Source organism: Chelonoidis abingdonii, chromosome 16, assembly GCF_003597395.2.
Source record: "Chelonoidis abingdonii isolate Lonesome George chromosome 16, CheloAbing_2.0, whole genome shotgun sequence".
In the NCBI taxonomy this organism is placed as follows: domain Eukaryota; kingdom Metazoa; phylum Chordata; order Testudines; family Testudinidae; genus Chelonoidis; species Chelonoidis abingdonii.
In genome coordinates, this window is record NC_133784.1 from 19,290,588 (window position 1) to 19,312,722 (window position 22,135).

The window sequence follows — 22,135 nt, forward strand, 5'->3', positions numbered from 1 at the left end:
AAACGAGAAACTTTCATAAAATGAAACTATGCAGAGTCCCTGATCCCTTATCAGCAAGTCACAGGGAAGTGAAGTCAATGGAAATTGAAGTCAGTAGAATTGTGCTGACTTACATGAGAGATGAATTTACTGCAGAGATGCACTGGCATCAGAAGACCCAGAAGAAAAGCCGCTATGGAAGTCCCAGTGTAATTTTGCAGACTTGTTCTTCTTTGGCTAAGCTACAGAAAGTCACACCCACTGCAGGGCACTTCCCAGAACTGAACCCAAATTCCAGGACTTGTGATGTTCTCTTGTCATTAGATTATAATAATTAACAATATTAATTGGTTAATATTAATTGGTAGAGCTTGAGGGCCCCAGTTGGGACATAATGAACTATGTTTTATGTACATTCAAATATCAAACTTTTATTCCCTCATATGAGTGACAGAAAAAAAATCTACCTGAAATCACAACCATGTATTTTTGTCTTGTTCCCTGGGAAAGAAAAGCAAGTTCTTGACAGATTCCCTTGGAGCTGTGAAAGCAGCATCCCCCCCCGCCCCTCCAAACCAGGGCACGTTCGCAAGGAAAATGCATTGTAATGTTCCCAAGTTTGAAGCAATTGACTTGCAAGTCCAGAGGTCCATGTCCTGGTAGGGCAGAACCCCATGGTGAGTGAAGAGGTGCTGGAGAAGGCTGTGCCATGTGAACTAGGAGCAGGGATGATGCTAATGTCATGCAATCCCACCGTCTCTGCTACAGCATGGTGATGTGAGTGATTGTCTCGCCCAGTGGCTCTCTCACGGGGATCTGTGGATAACTCCCTTGGCTGGCTGGCTCCTCCTTCTCCTTTCCAGCTGTTTCTGCAGATGTCCCAGCTCTTCCTTGCAAAGAACCACCAGGCCTATAAATGCAGCTGGAAGCCAGAAGAAGCAGCCTTCTGCACAGCTGCTGCTATGTAGAAGGAGAGGGATTGAGAGCTGCTGTCAGGGGCCAGAGCAGGGTGTCAGGGCTTGAGGCAGCTGGGTGGGTTGTGTGAGGAAGCAGAGGGTGGGACAGGAATGGAGTCAGGGGGAGGAGGTTGTGGCCAGAGGAAATAAAGAGTCAAAAGAGCAAAAGACCCAACACATTCACAGTGCTAATGTTCTTGATGACATTGCTAACACAGCTTGCCCATGTCAGCCCTGGCTGTGATAGCCACAGGGATGTCATGAATGGGAGGGGAAGGGGCCCGCATCTGAGGCCCCATCTCTTATGGAAGAGAGTGTGCACTAGTCTGCTTTGAGAGGGGAAGACAAAGTGTATTTCCTACAGAAACCAAGCGATCTGCCTGGAGAGGCATGTCCTGGGCTAATACAAATACCAAGCACTTTACCAAGGAGGGCAGCATAATTATCCCCATTTTACAGATGAGGAAACTGAGGCACAGGGCAGGGATGTGATTTGCTCCAGACCACCCAGCAAAGCAGGAGCCGATCTGGGAACAGAACCCCTATCTCCAGAGTTAAAGGCTCCATCTGCTACACCACACTGCCCCATGATGATTTGAGGGGAGAAACCAGAGCTATTATACAGCTGCTCAGCTGGCCTAAGAACACCCAGCCCCTGTGAAGACTCTGGGGTAGAGGATGTGACAAAGATGGGGATTTTTGTAGTGTTTTACATGAATAGTGTGTGCGCGCCTCAGTCTCCCTGTGTGCTACATGTTTAACAAGGTGGTTGGAGAGGGTTTGTTGTTGCAGAGGATCAGGTGTGACCTCACCTAGCAGCTGGGCTCTGTGGACAATGGCCTGGAGATGGGGAACCCTAACACTGGTGACCTGGTGACTAAGAGACCCACCCCAGCTTGGCAGTCGGCCAGTTCTGACCAGTGGGAGGACAAGGGCTGAGGAGAGAGGATCCCGGTGACCTGACCAACCAGTTCCAGCCAGAGGGGAACAAAGGATGGGAGACAGGAGCCCCAGCGACCTGTTTACCTGGAATGAAGGCAAAGGACAGGGGAGGAGCTGTTCGGGCCGGTGACATCGGATGCCCGGCTCGAAAGCGCGGGGACTGGAGAAAGAGCAGGCAGAGCCTACCTGGATGCAAGGGAGACTTAGATGTACTGTGCTGAGGGAGGCCAGGCTTGAGGGTCCTGAGAGTTTCCTATTCTGTGTTCCGATGCTCAATAAACACTCCTGTTTTACGCTGGCTGAGAGTCGCTCCGGTCTAGAGAACGGGGATGCATTATTCCCTCTGGGAGTGGAGGCCCCAGAGATCCAGAGCAAGTGGAATCTCTGAGGGGGCCCACAGTCAGGGCTGGCTCCAGCTTTTTTGCCACCCCAAGCAGCGAAGGGACCAAGAGGCCTGCCGCCGAATTGCTGCCGAAGAGCCAGGCGTGACGCCCCTTTCCATTGGCTGTCCCCAGCCCCTGCTTCCTGCGCTGGTGCCTGGAGCCGGCCCCTGCCCACAGTGAGAGACAGGCGTGCTAACGCTCAGAGAGGTGCATTTCCAGGATGCAGTGGGGCCTACGGCTTAACCCTTGAGAGAGTGGATCCCCGAGAAGGCTGTCTCACTGAAGGGGACTGTACGGGGTCAAGAGTGGGCACAACGTGGGAGTCCGTGACAGCAGGTCCCTTACAAGGACCATTTCTTTACTAATTTGTGTCTTTACAACTGTTTTTTTTAGACAAGAGAATGTGCCTGGGTATCTGTGTATCTCAGCTCTGGGTAGGTGGCAGTGGGATCAGTACAGAGGAGGCCCAATGAATCAATTTGAGCAGAATTATATTAGATCATGAATGGGGGAGGAAAAAGAGGAGAAAAGCAAAAAGTGTGAGGGTCTCATCTCCCTGACCTCAGACTCTGCCCTGAAGCTTTGGGCCTTGCTAGCTACTCGTTCCACAGGGATCACTCTAGTGACAGTCCTCTTCCAGGCTTTCCTTTGCTTTCTGGACTTTGCCAATGAGCTTGCATGGCTTTTAAGACAGCCTGGATCTGGAGGCAGAGATAGTTCCATTAGCGTTACCCTTTGGATGGCATGATGGACTGTGCTCCCCACTACGTCTCTGAGAGATGAGGGTGGTGGTGCTATCAGCCAATTAGCCTAAATCTCCCCCTACCTTTTCAGCTTGAGTGGAGGATTCTAATTAGAAGGAAGCTCACCTATGTGGTAACAGGTGTGGCTTCTATAAAACCAGGAGGAAACCTGCAGGCTCTCCTTGAAGTAAGAGAGAAGAAAGGGGAGCTAGGAACCCCTGCAAAAAGGGGTAGGAACCCAAGAGGAAGGGATTACCTAGTAGGCTTAAGAGAGAGGGTTCTGGCTAGGAAGGCTGGTAAAGAGAAGCTTAAAAAATCACGATAGGGAATAGTCCAGAGAAGAGAGCAGTAGGGTTGGTGAAGGCTCAGGCCTTCACTGCTTGCTGTAGGGCCCTGAACTGGATCCCAGAATGGAGGATGGGTCTGGTTTCCCTGCCACTCACTGCAGAGTGGTGTTGGTGGGGGCAGAGATGCCAGAATCGCTGTGGGAACAACATAGGGCAGTGAGCGTGATGGCTGCCTGATGCTGCTAGTGCAGAGATACGTACAAAGATGCGCCCTCCTACTCAGAATGGGAAATCACAGCATGACCTGGCTGGAGTGCCAAGTCACAAAGCAGCCGTACTGTGACTCCATGGGCAGGAGAACAGCAATGACAGGAAACCAGAAAGTGGGCATTGAACCAGGTGGACCTACTTCCCAGAATCTCCCGAAGGGGGCACCACCCTGCGGTGAGTAGAGCACATTGCTCCAAATGAGCTGGTGTGGGAAGGGGTCCACAGCAGGTTTGGGGAAACCATGTGAGCCCTGATTGAAGTGCTCCACGGAGCACAAGGCCCCAGCAGGTGAGAGACAGCAGCGTGCTGACCGGAGGAGCCTCTTCTGAGTCAGTTTTGTGGGTTCGTGTTTTGTGCTCAGCACCGTGGTGTCTGGGTGCCCTGCAGCTGGGCATTAAGTGGTGTGTCTCACATCTGTCCCATGTGGTTAGCCACAGAGATTAAGGCCAGAAAATCCTGTCACCTGACCTGAATATCACAGGCCACCTGCACCCATACACTACACCCAACCACTGAAATCAGTCCAAAGAGTTACATCCCACAGAAAACTAGAAAGTTACATGCCACGGAGAGAGAACAGGTGGGACCCGGTTGCACCAGTGCCAAAGGCCCCTGCCATGGCAGGGAAATGGCACCTGTGACCCAAGAATTTTGTCAGACCAGCTGGCCTGGGGGTGCAGGGAATCTCCTGAGTCCGGTATGGTCGTTCTACTTCACTACAGAATGTCACATGAGGTCTTAAATAAAAGCTGATGTGGTGTCCCTCTGGTCATGATCTCTGTGAGACATGTCTGAACAGATCCTAGGTAAGGAGCCATGTGCCTGAAGGCTGTAGGGATTGGTCACCAGCGAAGGCGAAAACTGGGTTCTCTGTTAGCTGAGAACACATCTCTTGTTAACCTGCTGACATGTAAACTGAGTCTTGTCCCATTCACAGTGGGTCTCCATTCACCCACCTGCACTGCATGTAAATGAAGGGCTGTAAGAACTGCAGAGAGAGGACCTAGCAGGGAGAGAGGAACAGCAGGGAGGAAGGTAGATTTGAAGAGGTTGCTGGACTACATTTGTGGAGCAGAGAAGACACCCAGCCCCCTTCACTGAGGACACAGAATAGTGGCCTTGCTTCAGAAGAAAGGGGACTCAGCTGGGCTTGCCCAAAAATGCTGGTGAGAACTTTAGGTGAGATCAACCTTTTTTGACAGGAGGTTAACTCATTAGTGAGGTTGTGGCAGGCGCGATCAGCAGCACCATGGGGCAGGCTGCAGGCCCAGATGAGGGCAGTTCTATGCTTTCTGGTGGGGGCCATGAGCTCCTGGGTAACAGTCACTGGGCTAGCCAGGTAACTGGGGAGGAAAAGGAAGCAAGGGGCAGCTCAGGAGGAGCTCAGAGGGTGAGCATGGCCTGGGGAGTGAGGGCTGCAGGGAAGCCCACCTTGATTGTAAGCCTGTATTGCCTGGTGTTACTATGTGAGAGGGAAATAAATACACCCCCCCGGGGTAAGATAAACAGCCCACAGTGTAACTGCACTGGCCAGGTGCCTCGATGTCTAGTTGGCAACTGGCATCAAGCAGGCTGTCCCAGGGGTCGGTCCTGGGGCTGGTTTTGTTCAACATCTTTATTAATGATCTGGATAATGGGATGTGTGATGTTGCATCCCATAATGCTTTATGGAAATATGCTTATGAATGTATATCTGACATAACTGGAATATGTTTTATGCTACATATGCAATGTAACATATCTCTGTAAAGTTTATGATCTACTAAATATATTCATCTTATTTGCATGCATGTAACATTTTTGTATTCGAAGTTGTGAATATTGGCTGTGTACTTGTTTGATTTTTAAGTAGCCTTAGTAAGGCATTTGGTCAGCTTTTTTAGAAAGGAATTTGCAAGTTATGTGCCCAATCAAGAAACACATAAGCTAACAGTGAACGTTGAGACGCCAATCCACATCTGAGCTTTCCTGGGAATGTGGCCTGGCTTGTAAGGACTGAGTCATGCAAGGACATGTGACTTGCCCATGTGACTCCAAAACTCCATCTTGGGGCTGGATTTTGCATAGAAGAGAGGAAGGGGTCTTCACCCACAAGAAAGAGTCTATTTAAGCCCCTAGGAGACTCCACCATTTTGTCTTTGGCTGGTTTAATAGAGAGCCTCTTCAGCCCCAAGGATACCTGAAAGAAACTGAAACAAAGGACAGTAACCACAGGGGTGAGAGTGATTGCTGGACCCAGACTAGAAGGAGGCTAGTCTGTAAAAGAAGCTCATTGGAACATCTCTGAGGGTGAGAGTTCATCTGTAATCACTTTCTTACAATATTAGGTTTAGACTTGCAATTTTATTTTATTTTGTTTGGTAATCCACTTTGTTCTGTCTGTTATTACTTGGAACCACTTAAATCCTACTTTTTGTATTTAATAAAATCACTTTTTACTTATTAATTAACCCAGAGTAAGTATAATCATGGCGGGGGGGCGGGGGAGGGAGAGGGAACCAGCTGTGACATCTTCTCTATCAGTGTTATAAAGGCAAACAATTTATATGTTTATCCTCTATAAGTTTATACAGATACAAATGAATTATATTTGGGTGTTGGACCCCATTGGATCCTGGATCTCTAATTATTGGAGACAGGAAGCACTTAAGCGTTTTCAGTTAAGCCTGCAGCTTTGGGGACGATGTTCAGACCTGGGTCTGTGTTGTGCACAGGCTAGCATGTCTCTGGAACTCCCAGGCCATGAAGTCCAACTGCCAGGGAAAAATGGGCTCAAAGTAGTCTAGCACATCGTTGCAGTAATGAAGAGGTTTCTGTGATCAACCAATCACAGGATGGATTAGCACCTCAGCAAGTTCGCAGAAACACTAGAGGGGGAGAGGCAGATATGCTGAAGTAGGATAGATCCAGAGTGACCTAGACAAATTGGAGGATTGGCCAAAAGAAATCTGATGAGATTCAACAAGGACAAGTGCAGAGACCTCATTGGATCGGAAGAATCCATGCCCACTACAGAGTTAGACTGAACGGCTCAGCAGCAGTTCGCAGAAAAGGACCTGGGGATTACAGTGGATGAAACTGGATATGAGTCAGCAGTGTTGCCCTCGTTGCAAAAAGCTAATGGCACATTGGCTGCATTATAGGAGCATTGCAAGTGGATCAGGAAGTGATTATCCCTCTATTCGACTCTGGAGTATTGATCCATTTTGGGGCCCCACTAATAAAAGCATGTGGACGAATTGAAAAGTCAGCGACGGCGGCAACGAAAATTATGAGGAAGCTGAGGCACATATTAGAGAGAGGCTAGAGAAATCTGGCTTGTTTAGTCTCAGTAAGAAAGATGAGGGGATTTGAAGCGCAGCCTTCAACACCTTGAAAGGGCTTCCAAAGAGGAGGACTCGGCTGTTCTCATTGTGGAGATACAGAACAAGGTAGCATTGTTGCAATGCAGTGGGGGAGGTCTAGGTTGGATATTAGGAAAAACTTTTTCACTAGGAGGGTGGTGAAGCACTGGAATGGGTTACCTAGGGAGGTGGTGGAATCTCCTTCCTTAGAGGATTTTAAGGCCTGGCTTGATAAAGCCCTGGCTGGGATGATTTAGTTGGTGTTCATTCTGCTTTGAGCAGGGGGTTGGACTAGATGACCTCCTGAGGTCTCTTCCAACCCTAATCTTCTATGAGTCTATGGTTCACTGGGTAGGGCCCGCGACGCCCTGTGACAAAGGTTGAGTCTCAGAAAGCATGTTAAGACTTTGTTTGCTATGTAACCATTTGTTTCCAGCGTTCTCACTCACTACTAGAACCTCTAATAAACTCGCCTAGACATATATGTCAATGGTGGGATTCAGAAAAGTGAAAAATGCCCTGTGCAGGAGGGGCTGGACATGGCAGGGGACACTCTGAGGACTCAGAAGCTGGTGTATGACTATCTCTAGCTGTGCAGATAGTGCGAGGCCTGTGGGGGCTCGGGAAGCAGGGCTGGTACTGCTAGCAGCTGGTGGATTTCCCCGGCAGGCATAGACGAGTCTGTTTCCCAGTAAGGGCAGGTGGGGGTGAAGTGCCCTGGGAAGTGTCCCAATACCCAGATAATCCTGGCCGGTGTCCAGCACCCGCACGCTGCACAGGTAGGGGATCTCCCCCAGCAGATCCCTGTCAGTCTGGGCTGGGAGGAGATTTTCTTCCTGAGCCCACCAATGGCAATCAGTCAGACCCTGAGCATGGGGGCAAGACCCACCAGCCATGCACTAGAGAGAGACAAGGCTCAATGCTACTTCGGAGCCCTGACCTGTGTTCCATCTCTGGCTGCGGCCACCCGGAGGGAGGAAATAAAAAGCCAAAACCGAACACGTTTGAGGAGGGGGAAATCCCGTCTGGCTCCCTGCAGGTGGCGACTGACACCCTGATGTATGAGCTTCTAGGGACGTGAATCAGATGTAAGCCCCAGGCAGCTAAGCCCTGCCCCACACCTCACATGCAGCCCCATCATACAACTGCACTCAGACATGTGTCCGGCTCGCTTCCAAAACTAACTACAATGGTTTGCTCCCACAACTCCTCCGGGGGTGCTGCTCCAGATCCTCATTCCTTCTTTCCAGCCTGAATGTGTTCATGGCCAGTTTATATCCCTTTGCTCCTGTGCCAACCTTGTCCTTAGGGTGATTGACCTTTGACCCCTGACCTGAGCTCTAAAGCTTTGTTTAGGGGGGCTTTTGTCTTGCCAGTTATATGTTAGGATAAGCGGAGATGCTATAATGCAAGTAGGGGAGAATACACTATAAAGCACCCTGCAAAAGGCCTACTGAGGGCTGGCAGTGAGTGTAAGTTAGCCAGAGTGTTTGATGAAGGGTTATGAGGCTCCCAGGGGGGTTTGCAATACACATCTTGTAATAAACAAGTAAACCACAAAAGAAGTGTTTGGCTTGAAATAACAGATTTCGAGGGGCTTTTTCGTGTATGTAACCATGGAGCTAACTTCATTGCCGCGTTGAAAGTATTGGGCAATGTAGTGAGGCAAATAACTTGTTAGCAATCAGAACCCCAATTTTTTAGGGGCTTTTTGAATTTTTGACTTGTTTTGTAGTGTCAGGAATATAGACCCTGGTATTCTTGAGATTAAGGGGGAAAAAAAAGAAGCTGCCCCAAAATAAGCATTCAGTCCTTTTATTTTACATCACAAGAAGCTAGACAGGGCGGAAGCCCAGTTTAGCACCCACTGCAGGTCACAGCTAAACACACGGCATAGCCTGAGCACAGGGCAAGTCACTTTGTGTGCACACACATGAAAGCTAAACCGTAAAATGGGGATTACAATGGTAGCATTTTGCACTTCTATAGAGCCCTGACCTGCAGATCTTAACCTGCTTTACAACCCTAGACCAGACTTCAAAGAGAAACTGCTGAGCTTCAGTTCATCTGCAAATTTGACACCATCAGCTCTGGACTAAACAAAGACTGTGAATGGCTTGCCAATTACAGAACCAGTTTCTCCTCCCTTGGTTTTCACACCTCTACTGCTAGAACAGGGCCTCATCCTCCCTGATTGAACTAACCTCATTATCTCTAGCTTGCTTGCTAGCATATATATACCTGCCCCTGGAAATTTCCACTCCTGCGTCTGACGAAGTGGGTATTCACCCACGAAAGCTCACGCTCCAAAACGTCTGTTAGTCTATAAGGTGCCACAGGATTCTCTGCTGCAACCCTAGATGAGTTACTCAAACACAAACCCCAATGAGATAGTTAATAGGGAAACTGTGGCATGAGACAATTAGGGGAGAGATTTTCAGACATGTACATGCATCAGTTTGCCTCCTTTGCACAGTCACTCACCACAGCTGTTTGTGCAAATGGCCAATTAGACCCAGAAATGGTTGTTTGCCCCTGGGTGTGCCATCATCGAAATGGTGCATGTAATTCTGAAAGTTTGGCTCCAAGTTCAAAACAGCAGGTCTCTGGCAGATCCATGACTAGAACCCAGGCATTCTGATCTGCAGGCCTATGCCTGGCTGACATGGGGCTCGTGGGGAGCAGAGTGTTCTTCTGGGGGTGGGAACTAGTGGATACCTGCAAAGTGTCTTGGCCATGAAAACCATGACATAATTGCTAAATACGCAGGAACACTGGGCATTATCATGCCACTGTGGCAGGTGGATGGCTCTAGCCATGTGCTTCCTGCATCTCCGCTTGGGCAGTAACATGGTTCGGGTATTGGGTGCAGTGCGCGGGTGCTGCAGGAGCTGGTGGTCTGTGATATGCTGGAGGTCAGACTGGAGAATCTGATGGGCTTTATGGCGGTACAACGAGAAAACCTGTTTTTATCTAGATCAAATGCCTCCAGTCCTCAGCTGTACTGGGTGTGTGTGGGTGTATGTGTGTTTTGGGGCCAGTTAGTTAGAGTAGGGGTTCTCAAAATTCATCACACTGGGAGCCCCTTCTGACAACAAAGTTACTACTGACCGCAGGAGGGGGGCAGAGGCCAGGCCTCATCCTCTTGGGTGGGGCAGAGAGGGGAGCACAGCCATAGCCCTGCCACCCTGGGTGGGGGTGGAGCTCAGGCTTCAACTTCAGCCCTGCGTCCCAACAAGTCTGATGCTGGCCCTGGCAACCCCATTAAAATTGGGTTGCGACCCACTTTGGGGACCCAACCCACAGTTTGAGAACCGCTGAGTTAGGCAGTTGCTGGAATGGCGGAAAGACTTCAGGTCTGAGGTGAGGTCTTTCATACTTCATGATCAAGTCCAAAGTGGCATCTTGCTTTGTGCTGTGGGGGTTGTCTCTGCACCCTGCCAACCTTCCCACCATCTGTCCCACGTGCCAGACAGTCTCCTTGTCATCTGTGATAGAAACACGGAGCAGCGTGGAAACCTGTAGAACAGCACAACCAAACCCTATCCTTCCATTTAATTTAAAACTGGGCAGTCAGCTTGTCCTGTCTTGGTTTCCATGACTCTGTCCTCTCCAGAGTCTCCTCCTACCTCTCTAATAGCTCCTTTGGCGTGTTCTTCACAGATTCCTCCTCATCCCCTCTCCAGGTTTCTATTTGGATTCTTGGTTCCCTTCTCTTCTCCCTCTGTACCTTATCTCTGAATAATTTCACCTGCAAACACAAATTCAACTACTATCATTATGCTGACAACTCTCAGATCCCTCTTCTCCAGACCTGACTCCAGTCCAAATGAAAATCTCAGCCCAATTCTATGGTAATATAAATAATAAGGAGTTAGGCACCTTTTTGGTGTCAGAGAGCCGAAGCCATGGGAGCCGATGGCGAACATGCCGGACTAGTCAGGAGCTGAGCAATCTAGGCAGAGGGATTTTGCTGGGGGCAGCACACAAATGCTGCAGGGAGCTGTGCATGTCTGTGTGTCAGAAGTGGTCAGTGGCAGGCAGAGAGAAGCAAGAAAAGTGGTGGTAATGTGGTGCTGAGAGAAAGCAGAAGAGGGAGCTTTTTGGGCAGAGGGCTGGCTGGAAAGAGATTTGGAACTATGAACAAAGAACTTGCCTCCTGTCTGATTCCTGCTGTGCTCAGGGATACATTCCTTGTAAATTAACAGGATTGTCGTTTCCTCCTCCTGATGGAAACCACCCATGAGACCCCTCCCCCCAATACTGAATAACCACTCAGGGCAAAAGAGGTAACAGTACTTAAGTGGTTTTCAGTGGCACTCAGGCTCCCAAGTCACTTAGACATTTTCAGCAATTGTACCTGTGGTCACAATACTTTAGATCCCACTGCTAAACATTTGAGATCCATTCGGCATTTGGTGGCTCAGCTATGCTCTAAAACTGTCAGCAGGTGGTGCTGGGGAGCACAGGAGCAGAGAGACCCCTGGGGGCTGCAAACAGAACACTCTATAGCTTAACCAAGACCCATCATAATCACCTTATCACACACTGATCCCCTCGTACAGAGCCTTACGCAGAGAACCAAGAATGTACTGCTAGGGAGAGCCAGGCCCCAGTTCCAAGCCTGTTGCCCAGGCCAAGCGCAGGCAGAAACACTGCCAAATCTGTCTGCCTGCGAGTCCCCACAAGCTCATATATTTTTATCAGATGCATTAAAATATGGTGCGAGACAAGAGCAGGTGTTTCTTACTCTGTGACTTGGGGTTACAGGCAAAGGGGTTGGATATTTAACTCCTTCCTGGGAGTTTGGATGTGTGGGTCTGGCAGACAAAGCTCAGATAGGAATGGAGAGAGCAGAGGGGTTGGTGCTGGCGGCTGAAATGAACCAGTGGCTGTTTGACCTGTGCTGTTTGATCACAGCAGGCTGTTGCTGGACTCGTTTGGGAGCGGTGAGTGTTTTCAGCTGCTTTTGTACCCTGCAAGTTGGAGGGGATGAGCTTTGCTGGTGAGTGGGAGGGTGGGTGCCGGGGCGCAGACCAGCTGTCATCTCCCTCGGAACAGTCGCAGGGGTTCTGCCAATGGCAGCAGGGCCCAGTGGGCAGGACACTGGCCTGGGAACCAGGAGACTTGAGCTCTGTTCCCAGCCCTGCCACTGACCTGCTGGGTGACCATAGGCAAGTCACTTGGGCTCAGCAGCTCAAAGGCATTTATGTGCTAGCTGATTTCAGTGGAAGCTCATACCTTTGAACGGCTGGGCCTTCATGTTTAGGCACATTGTAAGGTCTTTGTGACAGGGACTTTCTCTCACTATATGTTTGTACAGCACCAAGCGTGCTGGGGCTCTAGATCTCGACTCTGGCCTCTCGGGGTTACTGGATTATAAAGAGTGCTATTCACAGCTGGCCCACCCCGACTGTCTCAGTCATGGTGAGTCCCATCTTCCTGCTCCTTGCCCCTTTGTAACACTGAGCACAGAAGCCTCCTCCAGGTGTTTTGGGGGACTCAGGCCATTTCTGAGGGTGAAGCTGTACCCTGGAATCCCTGGCTTTGGGGGTGCATTGGTACCTTGCACTTGTCACAGGCATCCTACAGTGCAGCTTGTTCTGCCAGATGCGCTTGCTGCACCTCACAGCTGGGCTGCAACTGCTAGCACCGAGGCTCCTTGGGCCTCCCATTCCCTCTCGCTGAGGTCCTGCCCCTTCAGAGTGTTGCTGCACCCCCTGACCCGCCAGTGATCTCAGCCTACAGAGCGGGTTGTCCTGTCCCACTGCAGCCTGGAGTGGAAATCTTCCCACTGAGGTTCCCTCGCTCTGTTCCCCTCCACATGGGGGGAGGGGATGCAGTTAAAATCTCCCATCCACTTCAGCTGGCGCACGGAGCCCCAAATGCCTGGTTGCCAAGGTTACCCACCTGCGGGGTTCCCTGGGGCGCAGCAGAGCACTCTCACTAAGCCAGCGCAATTAGCCAGGTGGATTTTTCTGGTGGAACTTTATTGCCTGGCGGGGACGCCCATTTCCTCCGCATACTCCGTCCCCCACCTGCCGTTCACTCTGGCTTGCTTCCACCCCCAGTTGAGGGAATCGGTGCGTCTCTTAGTATGCTCTGCTGGGGAGTCTGCCTATGTGTGATGAGGGGGGGCAATCCCCCCCCAGCCCATCACTGGAAGCCTCTTGTTAGTGTCTCTGCATTCATTTCCCTTTCTGCCTTTGCGTGGCGTTGGGCTCCTGGCTGGGACTGCCGGCAGAGGGTAGAAGCTGGAAACCTTCCTGCAGAATCGAGTCTGATCGTGGGGGGACCCCCCCGTGCCATCGTCAGGCTTGGGCAGTTTTTGTGGGATAGGCTCCAGATCCAGAGCCTGGTGTCAGTCACAACACAGATTTGGGGGGTTCACTTGGCCCAGTCTAATCTAAGGGAGATTTTGAAGGCAGTTAGGCACCAGAGCCTCAAAAGTATTAAGGCACCCAACTCACATTCGTTTCAGTAGCAATGGGAGTTGGGCACCTAACTGAGTATCTGGTCCTCAGTTCCCATTAAAAATCTTGTCTCTGGTTCATTTACCTGCCTCCTTGGCCAAATGGTGCCAGTGGCTGTCTCTGGCCTTTGGCTGTTTACACACCTGGCCTAATCTGGTTCCAGGCTGAGTTTCCAAGCACCATGCCCAAGTTTCTGGGGTGCGGGGTGCAAGATTTTGGTTCAGGCCCATACTTGCTTGGGGTGAGGCCGAGCTCCCACGCCCCAGCCAGGGGGCAGCTCTCCTCCCTCACTTGCAATGCAGCAGATGCCCAGGAGGGTGCCGCAGAGCAGGGAAGGAACAGATGCTGCTCAGCACACTCCTGGTGCCAGCATTGCTGTTGGGAGACAGCACCCCTGTTGTCTCCTGGTAGCCGTGCGGCTGAGCCCAATGCTCCTGTTTAAACGTTGCAGGGAGTGGCTTTCAGTGCATCTTAATCCAGTCACCCTTGAGATCCACAAGCAGCCCCTGGGCCGGAAGTGGGGCACCCGGCCTGGCTCCTGTGTCCCCAGTGGTCGGATGCAGGAAACCAGCTGGTGCAGTGATGTCCAGTCATAGGCCCACACTCAGCCCGCAGGTGGAAAGCATGCAGTGGCTCAGGTCTGGGAGTTGGGACTGCAGCCCAAGGGCCCTGTTGTGCAGCGAGGGCCCCTCTCGGGGAGGGGGCTAGTGGCGGCTCAGCCCGGGTGGCTCCCTGTTCCCTGGCATAGCTGCCATCCTACCAGCTGTTGTCCCGCCGATCTCTGCGCCTGTAGCCAGAACCCACCAGCCATTGCAGCAGGGTGTTGGGGGCTGAGTCTGGGAAGGCTGCTTTCTGGGTCCTCAGGAAAGTCACCAAGAGAGGGCTCAGTCTGTCTCCTTCCAGCTCCCCATGATAATCGGGAGACATTCAGAGCCACGGCAGCCCAGAGGCAGGGCTATACAAGCTGGGGGTGGGGGGAAGTTCAGGCTCTAGGCCCCCCTTCAAGGGTCCTCCAGCATTGGCACTGCAATTGCACCTATGTGCTGCACTGCTGCCAGAGCTGTGCTGGATGTGGATGCATGGACAGTGTGCGCTGCTCTCAGCATGTGCTGTGGGCAAGAGTTTCAAATGTGCGTGGCTGTACATGGGAAACGTGTGGTGGGTGCATGCGCACGGTGGATGTGTTAAAAGTTCTGTGTGGCTGGATATGCACATGCCTGGGTGGGTGCAGGTGTTAGTGTGCAGTAGGAATTGTGTGTGTGTTGGGTAATATGTAGAGTGTGAGCATGTATGCGCAGTGTGTAGAGAATGTGTGTGGATGTATGTGTGTAGCATGTATTGGCATGTGCTCTGTTGCAAGCTAAAGCAGGAGCAGGTGTGACCTATTTCTTGCTGCATTGTTCTGCGTCTCCTTGCTGCAGCCCCATCCGTTCACGTCTCTATTAACACCTCCGCTGGCGCAGAATTGAGCCACTTCCCGGCAAATGTGCTGCTCCAGCATTCCTGAGCAGCAGGGCCCAATCCCCCACGCAATGCAACCTCCACCCGCTCCGGCATGGCCCCCGGCTCGGCTGGAGACACAGCAGGTGTTTCCGTTTGAGCTTCCCTGATGCTGCTTTCCTCTGGGTGCTTTTCATTTTCTGGACCTTCTCCCCAAGGAAACGTGGTTATTAAACTGGGAGGCATGTGAATTCCTTTGCAGCTCCCTCACCTCTGACTGCTACTCCTGATTGGTCGGTTGCTGCAGAGCATTGTGGGAGATTAGCCTGTAATTTATCATCCTTATTGGGCAGCCTCTCTCCCTCCTCATTGTGATGCACTGCTGCCCTCTACTGGATTGAATCAGAACTGGGCAGATGTGTGTCATTGTCCCACTGTGCAGGGCCAGCTCTAGCAATTTCGCCGCCCCAAGCACGGCGGCACGCCATGGGGGGTGCTCTGCTGCTCGCCGGTCCTGCGGCTCCAGTGGACCTCCCACAGGTGTTTCTGCGGATGGTCAGCTGGTCCCACATCTCCAGTGGACCTCCGCAGGCGTTTCTGCAGAGGGTCCGATGGTCCTGCGGCTCCGGTGGAGCTGCCGCAGGTGTGTCTGCGGGAGGTCCACTGGAGCCGCGGGACCAGCGGACCATCCACAGCCACACCTGCGGCAGATCCACCGGAGCCACCTGCTGCCCTCCCAGCAACCGGGAGAGCGCCCCCCACAGCGTGCCGCCCCAAGCACACGCTTGGCACGCTGTGGCCTGGAGCCGGCCCTGCCTCTGTGGCAAAGGGGTGGGAGTGATTCCCATTTAGCTGGAGTGGAAGGGGTTGGGGCAGCAAGTATGGCCACACGGGAACATCCTTTGCCATCGCTGGGAAGTTCCACATATCCCTGATAGGCAGGAGGGTGGCCACTGTGGACTCCTGCCTTTGGGCCTGCAGGCTTGTTACAAGACCTGGCAAGGCTCATGGTTTAATGGGTATTGCTATGCAAAGGCCGTGGACCGGAGAGTCCTGCAGGATCCCGAGAGCAATATGGGAGGAGATCAGTTGTCACCAGCCACTGGGATGCTCCTCAGCACTGGTGCTGCATGTACTTATCCAATAGGCCCAATCCCCCAGGGTCCTCAAGGAGGCCCTCATGTGCAGGGCTTGGTTTCACCATTGCCTGCTTCTCATCCACTCAATGGGGACTGGGCTGGGAGCAGCCCAAGTCCCATAGTGGACTGCAGCTCGCACTGTGGAGCGGGAGGGGTTCACCACTGGCTATCCCACAGCCTGAGGAGAGCAGCTAGAACCGAGGCTCCTGCAAACGTCACATGTTGGCTGCCCATTGGGGGTGCTCATGCTACATTTACATTTGGCCCCATTAAAATGCGTGTTTGCTTGTGCCCAGCTTACCAAGCCTTGCAGATGGCTCTGTATTAATGACCTGTTCTCTTCACTGTTTACACCCCCTCAATCTTTGTGTCACCTGCAAACTACAACAGTGATGATTTGGTTTTCTTCAGGTCACTGACAAAAATGTTAAAGCACAGGTCCAGGAACTGAACCCTGTGGGACCCCCAGGGGAACACACCCGCTGGATAATGATTCCCCATTTCAATTTAGAGTTTGGGGCCCATCAGTTACTCAGTTTTTATTCCATTTAATGTGGGCCAGGTTGACTTTTTGTATCATTTTCGTTTCTTAATCAAAATGTCATTGAGGTACAAACAGGGCTGCTGAGAGCAGGTTTGGGCCCTGGTGAAAATTTTTTTCAGGCCCCCCAGCAAGGGCGGTCCGGCTAAACAGGGCCGATGAAGCTGGGGAAGCCGGGCTCTGGGTCCCCTTCCGGACCGCCGGGCCTCGATAAATTGTACCTGCTTCCCCCTCCTCATCAGCCCTGGGTACCAAGTCAAATGCCTTACAGATCTCTAAATCTATTACATCCACACCATTGCTTTCATCAACCAAACTTGTAATCTCATCAAAAAAGATATCAAGTTAGTTTGACAGGATCTATGTTCCATAATCACATATTGATTGACATTAATTTATACACTTCTACCCCGATATAATGCGGTCCTCAGGAGCCAAAGAATCTCACTACCTTATAGGTGAGACCATGTTATATTGGGTTTGGTCTGGCAGTGGGGCTCGGGCAGGGATTTAAAGGGCCTGGGGCTCCACACGAATTTGGATATAACACAGTAAAGCAGCAGAGCTTGGGTGGCACTTTAAAGGGCCTCGGGCTCCCCGCTGCTTTACTGTTATATATCGAAATTCATGTTATATCGAGTCGTGTTCTATTGGAGTAGAGGTGTATTGCCCTCCTTTAATTCATTATTGAGTCCCATGTTGGCTGCTCCATCATCTTGCCCAGGATCAGACTCTGACTGACAGGCCTATAACTAGTTGGGTGTCCCATTTACCCTTTTTAAATATAGGCACAATGTTAACTTTCATTTAGTTGTCTGGAACTTTCCCAGCATTCCAAGACTTATTGAAAATCCACATTAATGGTCCAGAGTGCTCCTGAGACAGCACTTTTAAAACTTCTGAAGACAAGTAACCTGCTGATTTAAAAATATTTAGCTTTAATAACTTTCTCCTGAGTTACTGCTGGAATAGAGCAGTGGTTTTCAAATTTTTGTACTGGTGACCCCTTTCACACAGCAAGTCTCTGAGTGTGACACCCTCACCTCCCCCTTATAAATTAAAAAAACTTTTTTTGTATTTAATACTATTATAAATGCTGGAGGCTAAGCGGAGTTTGGGGGTGGAGGCTGACAGCTCGCGACCCCCACCATCCTAAGTTTAAGAAACCCTGGAATAGAAAGTGTTTCTTCCTATGAAATGACTACACCATCTGACTTTTTCCCAAATAAAGACTAGAAATATTTATTGAACACTTTTGCCTTTTCTGCAGTATTACTGATAATTCTACCATTTCCATCTAGTAATGGACCAATGCCATTGTCAGGATATATTTGGAAAACTCTCTTTTGTCCTCACCTCTGCTGGCCATGGAGTTCTCTTTGCGTCCTTCTGCTTCCCTTATCCATTTTTTTACAATTCCTAGCTTCTGATTTATATTGATTACTATCAACATCTGGTCTTCCATTGGTTATATGTATTTTATAGACACAAACACACACTCTACCTGCTTTGGTTTTCTCTGTAAGCCAGTATTACTTTTTAATCAGTTTCCTTCTTTCTCAATTATGGGATTGCGGCTGTTGGGGCATCTAGCAAAATGTTCTTAAACAGTTCCCAATTATCATTCACATTTGTCTATTTAAATTTTCTCTCTGAATAGATTTGGCTCATAATTGTTATCAGCACCAAGTATCTATACTATTAGTTTGAACTTTATTCTGTTTGTGCATAACACATGTATTGAAATCATGATCACTTGTATCTAAGCTATAACTACGTTTTGGGTCTTTGATCAATTCCTCCATATCTATCAAGATGTAATTGAATATAGAACTCCCCTGGGTTGGATGTACAGTAACAATTTCTGAGATATGTAGATGGGTATGAATGGCAATAGATGGAGGCGTGTCTATTTAGTAGATTATAGTAGTGCCAGCTCTAATGTAATTGAGGTTGAATGTAGCTTTCTGTTTAAAGGTGGACTATTCTAAGCTCTCTAAAATTAGCCTGCTGGCTAAGTGTGTATTGCAATTTGCTGAACCTCATATGGGTACTGGGTAGGGTTAGTGGTCCAAAGTTGGGGTTGTTTGAGCAAGGGATTTCTGAGATACATATCCTCTAAAAACTACATTTTACAAAACCAACTTATTCTAACTTCTAGTGCACAAACTCTGGCTCTGAATCCTCCCCAGAGAAGTTATGCAGGGTTATGTTAGGAACAGGGGCAGCTCTAGCTTTTTTGCCACCCCAAGCATGGCAGTCAGGCAGCCTTCGGCGGCTTGCCTGCGGGAGATCCTGGTAACTTGCCTGCGAGAGGTCCCCAGGTAACTAGGCCACTCCATGAGTTCAGCTGCCTCATTCTCCCTGCCACATCTAGGGCTGTTCCCCTGCAGGAGCTGTGGGACCCCTGGATGGGGAGCAGCCATGCCAAGGGCACCCTGCAGTTCTGGCCATATATGTGGCAGTGCCACGCCCTGTCACCATGGTTGGTTGGATCCCACCTGCAGGAAGGCTGTGAGTGGCACATCTGACCTGCAGAGATGTGGTGGCATCTGCCTTTGTCATCTGACCCCTGGGGGCAGGGCCGAGTCTGATGGCTGGAGTCCCTGCAGACTGCTTCCCAGGGCCTGGCAGCGCCTGACTCCAGAGCCCCCCAGCTTCTGCCTGCTGCCAGTAGCTCCCCAGTGAGGCCATACGTGGGGACCCCGGGGAGTGAGGAGTAGGAGCTCTGAGTGTGCCCAGCTGGCAAGGGGGGCGCCAGTCTGAGAGCTGCTGCGAAGTCTTTGCCAGGAGGTACGGTGCAGCTGTGCCATGAAAGTGCCTTTTCTTCCCTGCTCTCCTTTGTTGGTTTATTTGGGTGATCGGGTGGGAGCTGACAGCATCTGCCTCTGAAATCACGCCCTGATTAGTCATTACAGTGCCAGCCATTACCTGCAATTTCAGCTGTCACTGTGTCAAGCTCGCTGTTTCTGTGCCTCCAAAGTCATGTCCCCCGCCCCCACCTCCCCCATTTCTTTCATGAATTTCACACCAGGCGAGGGACCGGCAGCTCCTGGGAGGGATTTGTGTGTGGCGTTATTTGCCCAGAAGCCTGCCCTGTGATACACAGGCCTACTGGTGCCAGCAGGACAGTAACACCTGGCAGGCCTTGTTTGCACAGAGAGTCCACACTAGGATGTGAAAGCACCATGGCGTGAACACCCTAGGAAGGGAATGATGGTAGGGTCAGCCCCACTCTGGGGCCTACACAAGGAGTTTGGGGAAATATAAGGAGAAGCAAAAAGATACTTGGTTTCCTCAGGATCCTGTAGGTCCAGCCCCTGGAAGATGAAGGGAGCGTTTATGGCAGCTTGGATCCTGGTGTGGCTGAAAACCAGCTAGTTCTGCCCCAGACTGAATTTGTTTGGGGAAGACCTACTCTGTTACATAGGAAAGGTAACCACTTCTGTTGGATGGTCTTGTTCTAGAGGTAGCCATTCTGTTTCCATTAACCTTACTCACTAGCTCACGGATCTTAATCTTCGTTGAAAAATATATGGGTGTTTTAACTGTAAATCCATCTCAGTGCTGCGGTGTTACCTAGTAGCTGATTCTCAGGGGAGTCAAACAAACATGTGAGAGCTGTCCTGCTGGACATAGACAACCTGGTCACTTCCAGGGGCTGGACCTACAGGGCGGAACACTTCAAAGGGTGCTCAGGGACTGGGATGCCCCCATTGTTAACCTGCAAGGCAACACAAGGGCTGGCAGAGCTCAAACGAGAGTGCATGGATGGCTCGCAGGCTGGTGGGAGCAGGGAGCAGACACTCAGTTAAACAAAAGCAAGTCTCCCTTGGATTAGAGGTAACAATGTGACTCGGTCCTGGGCACCCCGTGAGAGCATCCCGTGCCCAGTTTGCTGTGAGATGTTGTGTGTTGGAGCATTACAAGGTGCCCACTTGGAATCTACCTAGCTACAAAGCCCACAGGCTTTCCCCAGGCTATCTCAAGCTGCTCTCCTGCATAGCTCTAGCAGTTATCCAAGGCTCTGGCTAGAACATCAGTTGCAACAATGTCCAGCATCCCCCTTTTACTGTTCTCACCATGGCTTGCTTTTTATTTCCAGTTCAGAGGGACACAGATGCTCATACAGACTCAAGCTGAGCTTGTTTGCATATCTAATGACCCCCAAGCCTTCCTGGATTGTCACATGGACTTTAAGCCTATATTCCTTGATCTAAAGGACAACTCCTCTAGCTGCCAGCTGTAGCAGACTTTTATCCTCTTACATGGACTAGCCCCTAGAGGGCAACACACACCCTCTGATCCTACTGGGACTTGCACAGGCTAAGACCATTAACTCTTTAGTTGCTGGAATGACATTCTGTAAAGCGCATTCACAGTGCAAGCCAATCCCTGTCAGGGACAGCTCCTTGCCCCACCCTAGATTGTCCTGATTAGCTGTTGTGCTTGGCTGGGGGCTGAAACAAGGTTGATTTGATTTTTAGTGCCTAAGAAATAGCCCTCAGCTCTTCCAACCTCTGTCCTCCTGCCCCGCTGCTTTATGCCCCCTTCTCATGACTGTCTCTCTGTCCATGACTTAGGGAAACCCTTGCTGGTGACACCAAGCAGCACAAGAGGAGAGCCTGTGAGGGCCATGGGGTCTGTCTGTGTCCAGCAGCCAAAGTATCGAATTCCCCTTTGGATGGTGGGCCATGTAGCCAGCTCCTCGCTTCATCCTTGGGGGCAGGGCCCACGTCCCCCTCAGATAGGAAGCGATGAGCTGCATTGTCAGAGCTGAGGATCGGGCATGTGGGGCCATCTAGGGTTTGGCTCAGGGCTGGAAAAGCCCCCAGTGGTTCAGGTGTGGCTGTGATCTTGAAGCCTTTTGTGACTGATGCCCAGCAATTGTGTCATCCAGCATGGAAATGTAGCCACCTCTAGGGTGGCACGTGGCATCCCTTGGCTAGCACACTGCAGAGCTGCTCAGGGCTTCAGGGCAGGAAGTGAAGAAGCAACCCCTAACCATTTGATGCTCTGTGGAGGGACATTAACAGCCCTGCTCATGTGAATGGTGCCACACACGATGCCAGCCACATGAGGCCAGGACCACAGATTAGTGCTTCTGGTTTAAAATGTTCCTCTTGGCACTCTGCCTACAATAAGCCAGACTCCACCCTCCCCACTGGCCTGCACTGACTCTGAGGGTCACAGATCTGTAGCTGAAACTGTGTGCCCCAGGTAAGAGGGAAATTGCTGTCTCCTCTGCCCAGGCACAGCCAGCAAAGAGCTTGGCGGGGGCTGAGCAGGGCCCCAGGCTCCCTACAGAAGGAGGTTCTGACACAGCCAGGGCCCCCGAAACAGGGCAGGAGGCAGAGCATGTATATGCTCCAGCCCACACTCCTCTTGTCATCTTTATGGGAGCTGGAGTCTCCACAGGCCTCAGTTCCAGCATGCTCCATCTTGCCCCAGGTGAGTACTGCCCTACCCATGGATCTGGGTGCATGTGGGGGGCGCCTGGGCGGCAACGGGCTGGGTACTGTGGAGGGCTGGCAGGCCAGGTACCTGTGGGGGTGACTGGAGGCTAGCAGGCTGGGTACCTGTGGTGGGGCAGCTGGCAGCCTGGGCACCACTGGGGGCTGTAGGCGGGGTACCTGAG